Here is an 18,637-nt window from a genome sequence, read left to right as displayed (position 1 = left end):
GGAGGAGGCTTCCCTTAATTAGTTACTATTGTCTTTCTGTGGCCTTGAGGGATGTTTTGGAAAGCGATGTGCTTTATGGTTTCCCCTATAAAATTCCCCATGTTTGGACATTTTGGCAAGTACATTTTTTTTTTTTTGCTCAGCTGTTGAAAATCAATTGTTTATCAACTTTATTACTCTTTCTTGTCTGGCAACTGCCTCACTTCCATCCATTACACCAGCTCTGAGAGGGCTCACTTGGGCTGTGCCGTAACCAAAGTCAAGGTCTCCTGTGCATAGTGGGCTTTTCCATTTGGAAAGCTTGGAGCATGGCTCTGATTCTCTTGGAACATAACTCAAGCTTTAATTTTGCACATTGTTACCAACACTGTGTTCTCCCATGAACCATCCCAAGCTTTCCTTGAGTGCTACCAATCAGTCATCAACACTCAGATGAGAGCATATTTCCCAAATGTAGGAAGAATAATGAATATTTTCTCACTGGACTGAACATTGTTCCCTATAAATAGCTGGGATTATTGACTACACATGGAAACTATTTTCCTTACTATATCCCATTTACTCCTCCAAGCCCCCAAAAGATTGGCATAGTAAATTTGAACAACTACTTCAAGATGTGCAGAATTTGTTCCCGGAGTGACAAGAGGAGGGAAATTTTCATGTTGAAAAAGCTGTTGCGAAACTTCATTATGCATGTGCGATTTATTTGCTCTTAGCCTTTCCTCTGTGGAAAGATGAAACTTATTCAGTCTCATGTGAATTCTATGGTTGAGTTGCCAAATATGTGTTATTATAATTTATAAATCATAATCCTCTTGTTGGCATTTTAGTTCCTCAAAAGGGCATCTTGTTACTCCAATAAGATTCTGCTCATGCCCCTCCTTCCTACTGCTCTACCCTCAACAACTCTGCATTTCTCCTTCATTAGTATTCTGACTCTGTAAAGGAAAGCACGGGTGATGTTCTATTAAAAAAGGAGTATCATTCCGAGCGTTATTTCTGCTCTTCTGCTTGGACTGAGATAATAGAAACAAAATTATAATTAAAATTATAAAATATTGTAAAAGGATTGTAAAAGGATAGAAGTCTATCATTGGCCAGACTATAAACATGCACACATATACACGCATACTTGCACACATGCACACATGTCAGGATGCCAGAATGCTGGGGTACTTTGCCATCTTCTCACAGGCTTGGCATCTCAATATTGTGGATACAGCTCCTAAGCGTGGTTTGTAATGCAATTTTCTTCAAATTTATATTGGTGAAACCAAGTGACCAGAAAAATATGAGTTAATTTGGGTGCTATAATCCAATATTGGGATGTTAACAACATTGAAGAGCTTCTAATCCTTCCAAATGAGGTCATGACATATCAGAGCTAATAAGCAATCTTGAAAAGATCCTGGGAATCAAGTCTCTCGGCAATGGTTTATAAGGTAGACAGTGTTCAGCTGGAATATTTTCCATCTCAGTTTAGGAAACAAATGACTGAGGGTTATTTTACTGGTGGTGGCGGCAGTGGCTAACAATTGGCATTCTTAAGATTCTATCATTTAAAGGGCCATTCCTCACTGTTTCAGTTCTCAGAGATGTCTATTGTAACGTGTACTAAGTTGTTAAACTATGACATATTCACATATTTTATGGTGGTTTGAATGAGATGTCCTCCACAGTCTCAGGCATTTGAATGTTTTGTCTCCAGTCGGTGATACTGTTTGGGGAGTCCTAAGAGGTATGGCCTTGTTGGAGGAAGTATGTCACTATAAGATGGCTCTGACAGTTAAAAGATTCACACCATTTCTAGTCAACTTTCGCTTTTTCCTGCTTGTGGCTCCAAATGCGAGTTCTCGGCTACTGCTCTGGCTGCCATACTTACAGCTGGCTTACCTCTGCTCTGCCATCATGGACTTGAACCTCTAAAACCATAACCCCAAACTCCTCTATTTGCTGCCTTGGTCATGATATTTTATCACAAGAATAGAAAAGTTACTAATACAGGAGTGTAACCTGATAAATTCATATGAGGCAGGTAAAAATATTGAATATTTTCAGTAACTTGAAAGGTTCTCTTATACCCATTCTGAGTCAATATATCTTTGTAATATATGTGTAGTCATTTTTCTTGGTTTTCTATTTAGTAGTTGAATTGCTAGGTCATGTTTATTTCCAGTAATTATTTTTTTCAGTACTAAGTCTTTACTCTCAGTGTTTCAAACTTCCACTCCCACAAGTAATGTAGGTCCCATCTCATTGTCATTTGTTAGTGTTCTCAATCATTAATTTTGGTTGTTCTGCTCATTGTGTGATAATCTCACTGTGGTTTGTTTGCTTTTTATGATAATTAATGAAATGACAGACTTTTTCATTTGCTGATGGGAATTTGGATATTCTCTTTGCAAAATATCTGTTGAAAACTTTAACTTATTTCTAAATTTAGGCATTTGCCTTTCTATATCTATTTCTAGGAGTTTATATATTGTGGATATGAGAATTCTTTTGGTATGTGTAGCTGTTTAATCAGTGACTGGCCTTTTCACTTTCTTAAAAGTGTCTTTTGACGAACAGAGGGTTTTAATTTTAATAATATCACATTTATCAATATTTCCTTTTATGGCTTGTGCTTTTGTATCATTTTAAAGAAAAACATGTACCTTTTCTAGAGCTACTCACTGGCCAACAAAAAAAAAAAGAATATAAGAATAGACTGAAATGAAGATCATTGTGTTAAGCAAAATAAACCAGATTTAGAAGGGTAAATGCCACCTTTTTCTCAAACGCAGAGTCTGGACAAGCTGGCTATTTTTTTTCTTTTTTAATTTCTTTTTTTTTTTAAGAAAACAAACTCTTTTTTCATTTTACATATCAAGCCCAGTTCCCACTCCCTCTCCTCCTCCCATCCCCTCCATCTATCTCCTTACCCCCACCCCCATCCACTCCAAAGAGAATAGGTTCCCAAAAAGCCAGTACAAGCAGTAGATCTAAATCCTGGTGCCACTTTTCAACTGAACTTTGGGAGCTCAGTCCAGTTTTCCAATGAGGTTCTGTGCCTCTGTTTCTAAGACCCTATACAATAGAGGATAGGGGGATGGAACTTGCCTCGCCCTGTGGTACATTTTCTTAATTAGTGATTAATATAAGAGTGCCCAGGCAGGAGATCACTTCCTATGTATAACCCCAGCAGCACAGACATTAAGGGCAACATTGAATAAATGGGACCTCCTGAAACTAAGAAGCTTCTGTAAAGCAAAGGACACTGTCACTAAGACAAAAAGGCACCCTACTGACTGGGAGAAGATCTTCACCAACCCCGCAACAGACAAAGGTCTGATCTCCAAAATATATAAAGAACTCAAGAAACTAGACGTTAAAATGCTAATTAACCCAATTAAAAAATGGGGCACTGAACTGAACAGAGAATTCTCAACAGAAGAAGTTCAAATGGCCAAAAGATACTTAAGGTCATGCTCAACCTCCTTAGCAATCAGAGAAATGCAAATCAAAACAACTTTGAGATATCACCTTACACCTGTCAGAATGGCTAAAATAAAAAACACCAAGGATAGCATTTACTGGAGAGGTTGTGGAGAAAGGGGTACCCTCATCCATTGCTGGTGGGACTGCAAACTTGTGCAACCACTTTGGAAATCAGTGTGGCGGTTTCTCAGAAAAATATATCAGGGTGGGATATATATGAAGACCCTTTATCAAACTAATAAATAATAAATACAGGTAAATACTAGTAAATACAAGCAAACAAATACAAAATGAAATCTAGCACTATGATTGATATGGACAATTAGAAAAAAATTTAAATGCTATAAAACTCATCATGAGTATAATTTAAAGATTTTTCAGTATAAAATTTAATGATGTGGATTGACTAGAGGTCTTATTGTTGGGGAGAGTGGAAAACATAATTTGATTACTTTGGAAATCCATTTGTCAGTTTGTTTGAAACATATGTTTTGCTGTGACCTCAAATTTCTTTAAGGGTAATAAAAATATATGCCTACAAAAGCTTTATATAATAATACATATAATCATCCAAACATCAAGTCATAGGTTATTAAAGAAAAATATGTGCCAGACGTAGAATACTGCTTTATGGGTTATTCTTCCATGAGGCTATAAATGTTCCCCAAACAATATGGGCTATTGCTACTACTCTTGGTTGTATTTTGGTTGAAGGAAATGGAGAAATCACGCTGGAACTGGCCTGGAAATTTCCTCTCAGCTGATTATATTTCATAGTGCTGAAAGAGGCTATGTAAGCTGTTGATGGAGTAAAGTCATAATCAGTGATTGACCCTGTTTGCTACAATACTGACCTGTTAGGCAAGATGTGCCCAGTAGTGGCATGAATGTTATGGGAGTAACCAGCCATTTTTTCTGATTTGGTTTGAGGCATACTATACAGGAAGGTATTCATATATGATACTACAAACTTAGTCAAAAACACTTATCTGGATAGGCCATAGGACCTAGTGGGGAACCTATGTGATTGTTTTGAGAACTGAACATGTTGTCAAACTACACACTAAATATTTATGTTTAAATCCATATATTAATACTGTTTTCTTCAAAGAAGTTTCTTTTTTTTTTGTAGTGGATAGTGGCTAATTCAGAGACTTATAACTGGTCAGAATTCTGAGAATAAATGTCTGTTGGGTGCTTAGTCCAAAATTTGAGCTTTATATCATTTCCCACTCAAACCTCAGGAAACACCATGGAAGGAGGGGATGAAGACTTGTAAGAGCATGAAGATGGGGAGGGTTGCTCTGTTGTCTCCTGGACAAAAACATTGCCTTCAGGAACTCATGGCAGCTGTGCTTGCCTGCCCAAGATCTTCCCAAGAACAAACCCATTAACATTTTAGTGTAGATGAGGAGTGTGGAAGATCCCACCCCTACCTAAGGAACTATTGGTAGTTAATGGCCACCGGGAGTGGCTCAGGGGTGTAACCAGTGGTATATTGTAAATAACCCCACACTATCATCATACATGCATATGTCAGCAATGCTAATTAAGCTAAGGGTATTGTTTTTAAATTATATATATATATATATATATATATGTATATGTAGAGAGCCGTGTGGAGTCACACCTGATGGCTATGTGTAGAGAGCTGCGTGGAGTCGCACCTGATGGTGCTGGCTCCCACCCTCCGCGATCCCGAAAGCGAGTGCTCTCTGTGATAATCAACTCCTAATATCAACTAGACCTGACTTATGCTATTATCACGCAATGATTGTCAGCTGCTTGCATATGCGTGGACCTATGAGCAGTGCCCACCTGGCAATCCAGGATTGGTAGCCCATGCCTACTTAAGGGCTGGGAGAGGTTTGCCCTGGGAGAGAGGAAGAGAGAGGAAAAGAGAGAGGGAGAGAGTGAGTGAGTGAGAGAGAGAGGAGAAAGAGAAAGGGAAAGAGAAGGAAGCTGTGAATAAAGTCCCGAATAAACTGCTTAGCAAGAAGAGCTCCGGTGTTGCGCATCTTCCTTGCTGGACGAGGGGGCCGTGACATATATATATATATATATGCTTGTTTCTGTTTAACCACAAATTAGAAATAAGACAAATATTCATCAACAGATTTAGATAAGCAAATTGAAGTTCACTCATGCAACAGAATAATACTCAGTAATAAAAATAATGAACTGCACTTACTCATAAGTGGATATTAACTGTAAAATAAATGATAACTATGCTACAATCCACAGATTCGGAGAGACTAGATAACAAGGAGAGTTTGTGGGGGGATGCGCGGATCCCCTGGGGAGGAGAAATAGAAGAGATTTAGTTAGTAGACAGAGGGCAGTTGAGAATGGGAACATGAGCGATCAGGTTGTGGGGGTGTGTGAGTGACTAGAGTACTGAATGAGACTACTGGAAAGAGTGACGCATTTCAGGGTCAGGTAAAAAACCCAGTACAAGGGAATCTCCCGGGAATCTACAAGGATGATCCCACACAAGACTCCTAGCAATAGTGGATATATAGCCTGAACTGGCCATCTCCTGTAACCAAGCAAGACTTCAAATGTTTGGAGTGGGAAACCAATCCAGACACATAACCTTCAACCTACAGTCTGGCCTACCTAAAGACGTGCTGGATTGGTGTCTAGCCTAATTGTCCTTAGAGAGGCTACAACTAGCAACTGATGGAAAGAGATGCAGACACGCAGCCAAACATTAGACAGAGTTTGGGGAATCCTGCATAAGATGGGGAGAAATGATTGTAGGAGCCAGAGGGATAAAGGACAACACAAGAAAACCCACAGATCAACTAACCTGGGTTCATAGGGGCTCACAAAACCTGAACTGACAACCGGGCAGCCTGCATGGGACTGACCTAGGCACTCTGCATATATGCGACATTTTTTTTAGCTTGGTCTTTTTATGGGACTCCTAACAGCGGGAACAGGGACTGTCTCTGACTCTTTTACTGGCTTTTGGGACCTGACTTCTCATACTGGGTCATCTTGCCCAGCCTTAATACAAGAGGAGGTGCTTAGTCTCACTGCAACTTGATATGCCATGTTTTGTTGGTTTCCATGGGAGGCTTGGCCATTCCTGAACAGAAATGAAGGAGGAGTGGATTTAGGGGTGGGAACAAAGGGGTTGGGGTGGGGGGAGACTGGAAGGAGAGAAGGGAGGGGAAACTGCAGCGTGGATTAAAATAAATAAATAATGAACTCCTGATACAAGACAGTATGGGTAAATCTCATAAACACTATAATAAGGGAAAGATACTAGATACAAACAGTACATGCTGTACTATGTCATTCTTATGAAGTGACTGAAATTACAAAGCAAAGTATGCTAAGAGAAATGATAACAAGTAGACAACTCTCAGTTCTAACTGATGCTGTGCTTGTGGAGGAAATACTATAGAGCTGATGAGCCACACAGGAAGAAAACCATCTTTATGAAACCTGACCTTGCTGGCAGATAGTTTCACTTTCTTCTTGAGGGCAACAAGATGTCAACCCTTACTGTGAGCAGCCCAGAAAACATACACTATGCCTCTCTGTGCCAAAACTTTATTCTACATCAGAGAAAGCCATTCAGAAGCTTGTGGCTCTTAGAAACAGTCTGGTGCTGATGTTGGGGAGGTGGCAGCTAGACAAGAAAATAAAAGGGGCAAGATAGGAGGCAGAGGCAAGGAAGAACGCAGTTGTGAGGGTACCCGAGCCAGGAGGTAGTTCTGACAGTGGCCCTAAGGAATTTTCTGCATTCTCTGCTACCACTCAGCTACAATGGCTACTATGCTGAGTAATTCTGGCTGGCCTAGGACTCCCTGTGTATGCCAGTCTGCCTTACCCCTGAGCCAATTCTGCTGTCTCTGTCTCTCAAATGGTGGGGATTTTATCCAAACAATTGTTTTGTTTAAAGAGGCTACCATTGTATAATCCTCATCCTCCACTGAAGCCCACACAAAATGTCCCAAAGGAAAAGGCAGAAAGGAACTCTCATTGCACACAGTGAGAATCATTAAAAATGAAAGGTGCTGGAGAACTGTGGTCTGCAAATGTCGAAATGCTGGAACTTTGTCAAGCAGCAATGGTCTCCATGGGGTCCACACCAGTACACATGTACATTCGAATACATAGGCGTGCATATCCCTACTTACACAAGACTTATGTTTATTGCTTTTAATAATGTATTTCATTAAAAAAACAAAAAAAGATATATTTTATTCTTATCCCTGTGTCTGTGTATGTGTGTGTGTCACCTGTGTTCGGGTGCCTGCAGTGGCCGGTAGTGTGTCAGAGCTCATAGAGCTGGAGTTACAGGCAGTCGTGACCGACCACGTGTGGATGTGGGGAACCAAACTTGGGTCCTTTGGAAGAACAACAGATACTCGTAACAGGTGAGCCATATTTTCCACTCCATTCCTGAGTTTTTCAGGGAAACTGGTATTTAGGGGAGTGAATGTTACGGTATCGGGCTCAGTTTAGTTCCAGGGTGAAAACAAGCCTGCGGAGAGGTGAAAGTGATTTGCAATTTGTTATCGTAGTGACTTTACATGGATGGTCATGTGGATCTTTCCCAGCTTAGATAATTAGCATCTTCAAATAACTTTTCAGAGACCCTTGGATTATATTTTCTTACTAGCTTCTAAGTTCGATGTTATCATGGCTGTCAATAGCAGTACTTCTGAGCTTTGGCCACAGGAGCCCCAAAGAGCCATAGTGAATGATTAGTTAATAATTGTTCATTCTCGTCCCTCAAAAGAGGCCTTGTCACCAGAAAGTCTCAATCGACCACACTCCCAAGGCCAAGAGTCTGTCATAAATAATTTAGAATGGAGCTGGAGAGATGGTTGAGCGGGTAAGAGCTCTTGTTGCTCTTGTGGAAGACCTGAATTCAGTTCCCAGCATCCATATGGTGACTGACTACAGTCTTGAATTTCATTTGCAGAGGATTTAATGCCCTATTCTGGACTCTGGGGGAACTGTATGCATGTGGTACACAGAGATACACGTAGACAAAACAACCACACACATAAAATAAAATACACATAAAACAAAAATAAACGAATCTTTAAAAGGGGGTTTAGAATGACTTCTGCTGACTTACAGTGTTGTTTCAAAGCATTGGTGAAACTGCAAGGGAGAAGAGATAGGTCTGAGCAACAAACAGCAGTGGCCTCTATCTCAAATACTTATATTTATAAACTGGACAACCATCTGAGAGCGTCTGAATCATTGTTAACGCTCTCTCTGGGACCTAGGAAGAAGTGCTGCAAATGCAGGGTGAAGTTGCTGTTTCTCAAGTAATGCAGAGTTGTAGCTGATCACTTGTTGACTCAATGGAATATCGCTCTGATGGCACAGACTGGTAGAGGGACAGGGATCGGATGCTACTACAAGGTGCTGGGTGTGGGTTGTGTTAATCTTATTAGCACGGAATGTCCCACACCTTCAGAGCTGCCACAGCGCCTTCCACCAAACAGGTACTCAGTTAGCAGGCACTGTCCGAGGGAGGGAAATAGCCCCAGGATGACAGTATGTCATGAGTTCAATGGCTTATTGAGTGTGAAAGAAATGAACTTTGGAATGTGTATAGCACTAACATTTACCAAGGTCTTTTGTATATATAGGAAGTCGGAAGGTCACAACCAATGGATAGGTAACTCAAATCTAGCTTGCCACCCTATTTTGTACATTCAAATTTATTGGAGTACAGTTATATTCATGGTTAACAATTGTCAAGACTCTTTTTCAGTTACAATAGTAGAGATGATGAGTTATGACAGACACCACAGAGTCTGTAAGAGCTTATGACACTTATTCCATGTTTTTATGGGAAAAGTTTATTAATTTCTTATTATGGTTTGAACACCTGATCTCCATATGATAGTGATGTCTTTTAGAGGTTGTAAAACATTTGGGACTGTGCCCCAGCTAGCAGAAGTGAACCACCAGGGGCAGTTGGCATCTGTAGACCCACCCCCTAACACACTTCCTCCAACAAGGCCACACCTACTTCGACGAGGCTGCATCTCCAATAATGCCACTGTGGGGCCCATTTTCATTCAAACCACCCCATGGCCCAAACCACTTCAGTCACCATAAATTCCCTATGATGATGGATGGCCCCTTCTGAAAGTGTGAGCCAGCATAAACTTCTCCTCCCTTAAGTTGCTTCTGTAAGGTATTTTGCCACAGTGATGAGAACAGTAACCAATACACTCCAGATGTATATTATATTATTTTGATGTTGAGTCTCTCTCTATTCCTGTGAGGAGAAACTGTCAGGTCTTCTCCCCATTTGATAGTTGATAGATGGAAAAACAAACGAACAAACGAAAACAAACAAACTGAGAGTCAAGAGGAGTTCAACATCTTCCTGGCTGACTGGTTAGTTGTGGATCAAAATGTTGAAGTCGAATTCAAGTGCTGGGGCTCATTCAAGTGCAGCACAACAGGGCCTGCTGAACTACCCTGAATGAGCAGCTGCTACAAAACCTTAGGAATGGGAAGCTTTCCCAGATGAGCTCCCTAAATGAAGCGAGCCTCACAGGTTCCACTGTGGTCTTTGGACAAGCGCTATAGGAGCCTCACAGATCTCTCAGGCTTCTGCTGTTTCTACTATTTCCTTGTAGGGTTAGGCAATCATGCCCGTGGTGGAGCTGGCTTGTTAAAGTTTCCTTTATCTTCTGTCTTCTTGCCCTTTTCATATCTCTCCACTCCCTTACCTGTGTTATCAACACTTGCCAAATCAACTACTTGTAGTTTCCATGTCTTCTTAAATGGAAGCACTCTTGGAGAAGAGTAAATATTTGGCCTTATACTGATAGCCCACTGAATTTTTTTCCAAGAGAAAAATGAAGATGGGGTTAATCTTTGTGGTTCATACTATTAACCTAACTTATAGTTTGCAGATGAGGGCTCACACTCTCTCTCCCCAACCCCTCAGTCACTGGTCTCAAATAACCTCCACCTGCTATGCTGGCCAGGAAGAACGTGAGCACCAGCCAAGACTCCTCTGGCTGCTGCTGACGGCAGGGTCATCAATCAATACCTTCAACATGCTCTCAGCTGAAAGGCAATTAGTGCTCCTCAGGATAAAAGCTATTATAAAGCCGTGGATGGATGCAATATTGAAGAGACTATCGAATCAGCCTGGCTGGTAGAAGTGACCAGAGGTGGTGGGAGTGCTCCCTATCAGTACTAGGCAACGAGCTAGGGGAGAGCAGCCTTCCCATTCCAGTTTGGAAGGGTCATTCCAGTGATAGGAACATTAGTCATTTAGTGATAGGGACATCACTACTTCCTCCCTTCTGGGCTCTCCCCTCACCGAACTCAGCAATGGACTGTATCTACACATGCAGTTATGGCCTTTGTTTTCATGTTGAAAAGCAAGAAAATGGACCCACTTCAACATAGTGATGGTAATTTAGCAAGTTTTTCTCTTTTTTTCCCCAGTGCTTTTGACTGTCTCTTACGTTTTACCTGTGACTTTTTGTCCCCCATCCCTATCTCTGTCTGCTTCTGTCTTCTCGTGCTCTGGCTTCCCATCTTTATCCCCTACCTCATTTTCCTTATCAGCTTTTGTTCCCTGCCCCTCCTACTTTCTCTTGCACTTCTCTTCTCCTTGCCCATGCGTAGCTCTGCTCCTTCTTTGGGTACTTGCAATATTTTCTTATATTCTGATATTCTTAAAAGTACATTCATTTATTGAACATTTGATCTAGTCCCTTACCAAAGTGGTGTGTGTGTGTGGGGGGTGCTGTAGCTGATTTCGTTGGACCACCAGCCCCCAAATCATGACACAGAGACTTATTATTAATTATGAATGCTTGTTTCTAGCTAGCTTTTTAAAAAAACTTAAATGAACCCATTTCTATTAACCTATGTGCTGCCCTGAGGCTTGTTTACCTCCTCTATGCACGATCTATCCTGCTTTTCTGCTTCCTTCATGTCTGACTGGCTGGACCCTGGCTGACTGGCTGGCTGGCTCCCCTTTTCTCTCTGTCTGCCAGCTATGTCTACCCCTCCTCTGCCTAGCTATTGGCTGTTCAGCTTTTTATTAGACCAATTAGGTGCCTTAGGCAGGCAAGGTAAAACAGCAGCATATCTTTACATAGTTAAACAAATGCAACACACCTTTCCATACTTAAATGGATATTCTACTAGTCCACAAAAGGGGGCAGAAAGAGTTAAAACTCTTTCTGTACAACTTGTGCCCAAAGAGCCAGACTTAAAATCAGTTAGAGTCATTTTCAAGCAGAATTCTGTCTTGGGCTTTAAAAGCCTGCTTCCTAGGCCCCTGCTGGATAGACTGCCTGCTTCACCACCTTTGCAGAAGTCCCACTGTGCCTGCTGAGCAGTACCTAGCTGATGCAGCACCACAAAACTCAGCCAGTTTTGAAAAATAGGTGGCCAGTGCTCTCTCCTGCACAATTGGTCTTTAAAGGCAGGCAACAAAGCAGAAAGACGAAAGGCAGCACCCGGGGCCCTGCCTCATGTGCTGTGCCTCGTGGACTGTCCTCATAGGCTCTGCTTCATGGCTGGCCCTCGGAGGGTTGAGAGGACATAGGCAGCTTTAAACCAGAATGGAGACCAAGAGATCACATGCTTAGTGTCCAGAGCTGTAAATCTTGAGATGATCACAAGGCTGGGCCTAGTTCTGTACCATCACCCACTTGTTAAAGTATTGAAAACATGTTGGCCAGCACATCTGTAGTCCTAGTTACTTGAGAGCTGAGGCAAGATAATTTCAGCTCCCCAAATAAAACAAAACAACAACAACAACAAAAAATGCTGGAAAAGTAGAAGAGGCTACAGGAGAAGAGAAAATGCTCTCAAGTTGAGGAGTTGAGGAGAGACCGCAGCTGGGAAGGTGCTTGCCATGGAAGTATAAAGAGCTGAGTTCCAACCCAAGAACCCACAGTAAACAGAAGCCATACACTTCCCTGGGACTCTTTAAATGGTTAGTATCGCCTGCTTGGCAAGATGTAGACCAAAACTGGTGCTTGGAGATCAGTCTCAGAGGTTGACCTCTGACTTCTGTACACACACGCACATGCATCCCCCCCCCCCCACAGAAGCACACATGCACACATGGAGGCACGCACCCACATACTACCAAAGACGGTGGGAAAGCTGTGTACCAAACAAGAAAAACAGTTGGCAAATCCCCAATGAGAGAAAACGAATTCACTCAAGACGGAAATAAAACAGTTTGCTTAAATCTTACAAGGATTGCATCGTATAGCATCAGTATAGCTATGACAGACTGAAAAAGTAAATTTTCATGAGAACAAGAAATTATAAAAGAATAAGGGCAAGTTGGATGCTAAAACAAAACATAATAAAAATAGAATTATTGGAGATACTCAAAAGATGGAAATTATTTATTTTATTTTGTGTATATGGGTGCTTTGCCTGCATGTATATCTGTGCATTACATGCTTGTGCTTGCGACGTCCTTGGAGGTCAGAAAATTCCCTGGATCTAGAATTATGGAGCTGCCATGTGGGTGCTGGAAATTGGCCTGAGTCCTCTGCAAGATCTCTTAACTGTGGAGCTACACCACAGTGGAGCTACACCAGCTCCAAAACTCAGTAGATAAAATAAAAACTAAACACACTTGAATAGAGAATTTGTAATTTAAAAACTACACTTGAAGAATTCATCCTAAATACAATACAGAGACAGTAATATCAACTAGAAAAGTTACCACGGAGATAGGTTCAAAAAACACACAGGTTTCTGGGTGAGGTTGTGAACTCCTATAGTACTGGTATCCTGGCAGCCGAGGCAGGAAGACTGGGAGCTGAAGTTTAACCCTTGCTACATAGCAAGACTTTCAAAAAATTTGAACAGTAGCAATGCTTAGATACAATGTGCATTCTATAAGGGAAAACTGTCAGTGATATTTAAGGAGACTGTTATAAACTTTTCCTATAACTGATTACAGGCATGAATCTTCAGAGCAAGGCACACTTTTAGACTGAGCAGGATAAATCAAAGGATCCCCATCACTAGACAATACTGAAGTGCAAATGAAGAGCAGCAGGCATAGAGAGAAAATATTTACAGAGCTACCAAGTAGAAAAGACAGATAAAAGAGAATAATTAGGAAGAGAGCAGGCTTTTCATTAGCAATAGTTGCAAGGAGACAATGGAGCAATATATTCAAGCTAGAAATTTATGTGCATATAATTCTTATTCAAGAGTGAAGTAAAATACAAATATTTTACAATTTACAAAGGCTGAATGGTGTGAATCATAGACCTGAGTTGAAAGAAATACTGAATTATGCATGCTCTCCAAAAGAGGAGTGAACACCAGGCAATGCTTTGGATGTGTGAAAAAACAGTGAGCAAATAAATTGGTAAAATATGTCAGTATGTATGTTTAATTAATGATGGGAAAATAAGGAATTGCTTTATATAAATAAGGGGGATGCTAAATCTCAAAATGGCTATAAAATTGTGGGGACTATTCAGTTCATATTTAAAGAAGATAAGGGGTTTGATTTCACAAAAATCTGAAGGTAGTTCACAATTAGTTTAAGGAAGCCTGAGGACTTTTCATATTTTTGTAAATAAACAGTTTATGTCTAAGTATTTTTTTTTTTTTTTGGTTTTTCGAGACAGGGTTTCTCTGTGGTTTTGGAGCCTGTCCTGGAACTAGCTCTTGTAGACCAGGCTGGTCTCGAACTCACAGAGATCCGCCTGACTCTGCCTCCCAAGTGCTGGGATTAAAGGCGTGCGCCACCACCGCCCGGCATGTCTAAGTATTTATAAAACTATTTTCCAACTGAAAAATTATTATTTGATTTTGTGTGAACACTCCAGATCGTTTTGAGACAAAACACACTACAAATAAAATTAAAGCATTACTTAAAGGAATGCTTTTGTTTTGAAACAGTGTCTTTAGCACATGTAAACTTCAAACTTGTGAAATAGCCAAGGTGACTCTGAACTTCAGAACTTCCTGCCTCACTTTCTGAGTGCTGGAAGAACAGTTTTTACATATTTATTTATTTTATTTTATATCTATGAGTGTTATGCTTGCTTGAATGCCTGCGCACCATGTAAATAACTGTTGCCCATGGAGATTGGAAGAAAGTTGTAGAGACCTTGGAGCTGGAGTTATAGATGACTGTAAGCTACCTTGTGGGTGCTGGGAACTGAACCTGGGTCCTCTGCAAGAGATGAGGGCTCTTAACTCCTGAGTGATGGAGGAGGGTCATCTTTCTATCTGTTGCTTTCATTGGTTAATTAATAAAGAAACTGCCCAGGCCCATTTGATAGGCCAACCCTTAGGTGGGTGGAGTAGACAGAACAGAATGCTGGGAGAAAGAAGACGAGTGAGGCGGTTGCCATTATTCTCCCACTCCAGACAGATGCTGGTTAAGATCTTTCCTGGTAAGCCAGATCATGGTGCTACACAGAATATTAGAAATGGGTTAGATCAATATGTAAGAGCTAGCCAATAAGAGGCTGGAACTAATGGGCCAGGCAGTGTTTATAAGAATACAGTTTCCATGTAATTATTTCAGGTAAAGCCATGCGGGTGGCCGGGTGCCGGGGAGGCAGCCCCGCTGCTCCCACTTCAACACCTGAGCTATCTCTCCAGTCTTCTATCTACATTTTATGTGGTACTGGGAATTGTACCCAGGTCTTTGTGCATTCTAGGCAAGCTATTTTCCAATTGAGGCATGGCTCCAGCATCAGCGCATGATTTGTAGAATAAACAAATAGAGTCTTGGTATTAAAACAAACAAATTAAAAGACAAAAAGGAAAAAGAAAGGTGGATAATTTACATGAAAATGTCAGAGAAAGAATGCATACACATGTGAATCCATGGAGGCCAGAAGAAGGTGTCAGAGCCCCGGGAACTGGAGTTACAGATGGTTGTGAACTCTCAAGTGAGTTCTAGGAACCATCTATAGTTCTCTGAAAGAATAGCAAGTGCCTTTAAATGTTGAGCTCTTTAAATTCTTTCACTGATGTTTTATAGTCTTCTCTCTCTCTCTCTCTCTCTCTCTCTCTCTCTCTCTCTCTCTCTCTCTCTCCTCTCCCCTCTCCCTCCCCGTCTCTCTCTTTAATTTTGTTTTTATCGAGCTATATATTTTTCTCTCCTCACCTCCCTTCCTCCCCTTCTACCCACTCCCATGATCCTCACACTCCCAATTACTCAGAAGATACTGACTTTTTCTACTTCCCATGTAGATTAGATCCATGTATGTCTTTAAGTATAAACCCCAAAGCAGTAGGTTGTTTCCTAATTTTCTGAGAAACTGCCATACTGACTTCCAAAGTGTTCCCACCAGCAATGCAGAAGTATTCCCCTTACCCCACATCATCTCCAGCATAAGTTGTCATCAGAGTTTTTGTTCTTGGCCATTCTTACAGGTGTAAGATGGAATCTCAGAGTTGTTTTGATTTGCATTTCTCTGATGGATAAGGATGTTGAGCATTTCCTTAAGTGTCTTTCAGCCATTTTAGATTCCTCTGTTGAGAGTTCTCTGTTTAGGTCTGTACCACATTTTTTTGATTGGATTATTTGTTCTTTTGATGACAAGTTTCTTGAGTTCTTTGTATATTTTGGAGATCAGCTCTTTGTCTGATGTGGGGTTGGTGAAGATACTTTTCCCATTCTGTAGGCTACTATTTTGTTTTATTGACCATGTTTTTTGCTTTACAGAAGCTTCTCAGTTTCAGCAGGTCCCACTTATTAATTGTTTTTCTCAGTGTCCGTGCTACTGGGGTTATATTTAGGAACTGGTCTCCTGTGCCAATGTGTTCAAGTGTACTTCCCACTTCTGTGAGGTTCAGTGTGGCTGGCTTTATGAGGTCTCTGATCCATTTGGACTTGAGTTTTGTGCATGGTGATAGATATGGATCTATTTTCATTCTTCTACATGTTGATGTTCAGTTCTGCCAGCACCATTTATTGAGTATTCTTTCTTTTTATATTTTATATTTTTTGCTTCTTTGTCAAAAATCAGGCATTTGTAGGTGTGTGGACTGATATCCAGGTTTTTGATTTGGTTCCACTGGTCCTTCTGTCTGTTTTTATGCCAATACCAGGCTGTTTTCAGTACTGTAGCTCTGTAATAGAGTTTGAAGTCAGGGACTGTGATGCCTCCAGAAGTTCCTATATTGTACAGAATTGTTTTGGCTAAATAATCAAAAATCCTGGGCTTTTAGTTTTTCTATATGAAATTGAGTATTGCTCTTTCGAGGTCTGTGAAGAAATTTGTAGGATTTTGATGGGCATTGCATTGAATCTGTAGATTAGTTTTGGTAAGATTGCTATTTTTAATATGTTAATTCTACTTACCCAAGAGCTTGGGAGATCTTTCCACTTTCTGGTGTCTTCTTCAATTTCTTTCTTCAAAGATTTAAGGTTTTTGTCGTACGGAACTTCCACTTGTTTGGTTAGAGTTACTTCATATATTTTATGTTATTTTTGGCTATTGTAAAGGGTGATGATTCTCTGATTTCTTTCTCAGTCCATTTATCATCTGTGTAAAGAAGGGCTACTGATATTTTCGAGTTAATCTTGTATCCTGCTACATTACTGAAGGTGTTTATGAGTTGTAAAAGTTTCTTGGTAGAATTTTGAAGTCACTTATGTAAACTATCATATCATCAGCAAATAGTGAGAGTTTTACTTCTTTTTCTATTTGTATCCTCTTGATCTCCTTTTGTTGCTTTATTGATCTGGCTAGATATGGAGAGAGTGGACAACCTTGTCTTGTTCCTGATTTCAGTGGGATTGATTTGAGTTTCTCTCCATTTAGTTTGATGTTGACTGTTGACTTGGTGTATATTGCCTTTATTATGTTTAGGTATGTTCCTTGTATCCTTGCTCTCTCCAAGACTTTTATCATGAAGGGATGTTGTATTTTGTCAAAGGCTTTTTCAGCATCTAATGAGATAATCATGAGTTTTCTATTTTTCAGTTTGTTTATATCATTATATCATTTTCAGTTTGTGGATTTCATTGACAGACTTTTGTATGTTGAACCATCTCTGCATTTGTAGGATGAAATCTACTTGGTCATGGTGGATGATTTTTCTGATGTGTTCTTGGATTCTGTTTGCCAGTATTATATTGAGTATTTTTGCATCAATGTTTATGAGTATGATTGATCTTTAATTCTTTTTCTTATTAATGTCTTTGTGTGATTTGGGTATCAGGGTACTTATAGCTTCATAAAAAGTATTTGATAATGTTCCTTCTGTTTCTATTGTGTGGAAGAATTTGAGGCATATTTTTATTGGTATTAGTTCTTCTTTGAAGTTTTGCAGGATTCTGCGCTGAAACCATCTGGTCCTGGGCTTTTTCTACTTCGGAGACTTTTGATAGCTGTTTATTTATTTAGCAGTTATTAGTCTATTTAATTTGCTTGTCTGTTCTTGATTTAATTTTGGTAAGTGATATTTTTCCAGAAAATTGTCCATTTTCTTTAAGTTTTCCAATTTTGTGGAGCACAGATTTTCAAAGAATGATCTGATAATTCTCTGAATTTCTTCCATGTCTTTTGTTATGTCCACCTTTTCATGTTTGATTTTGTTAATTTGGATATTCTCTCTCTGCCTTTTGGTTAATTTGTATAAAGGTTTGTCTATTCTGTTGATTTTCTTGAAGAACCAACTCTTTGTCTCATTTATTCTTTGTATTATTTTCTGTGTTTCTATTTTCTTGATTTCAGCTCTCAATTTGATTATTTCCTGCTGTCTAGTCCTCTTGGGTTAGTTTGCTTCTTTTTGTTCTAGAGCTTTTAGGGGTTCTGTTAACTCACCAGTGTGGGATTTAGTATCTTCTTTACATAGGCATTTAGTGCTATGAATTTTCCTCTTAACACTGCTTTCATTGTGTCCCAAAAATTTGAGTATGTTGTATGGTCATTTTCATTGAATTTTAGAAAGTCTTTAATTTCTTCCTTGATTCATTGGTGATTCAGGTGAGCATTGTTTAATTTCCTTGTGTTTGTGGGTTTTTGGAGATTAGTATTGCTGTTGACTTCTAGTTTTATATCATGGTGATCTGATAAGGTACATTGGGGTATTCCTTTTTTTTGTATTTGTTGAGGTTTGTTTTGTTACTGAGTGTGTGGTCAATTTTTGAGAAGGTTCTATGAGGTGCTGAGAAGAAGGTATA

Source organism: Chionomys nivalis, chromosome X (genome assembly GCF_950005125.1).
Source record: "Chionomys nivalis chromosome X, mChiNiv1.1, whole genome shotgun sequence".
Taxonomy (NCBI): Eukaryota; Metazoa; Chordata; class Mammalia; order Rodentia; family Cricetidae; genus Chionomys; species Chionomys nivalis.
This window is presented reverse-complemented; position numbering follows the sequence as displayed.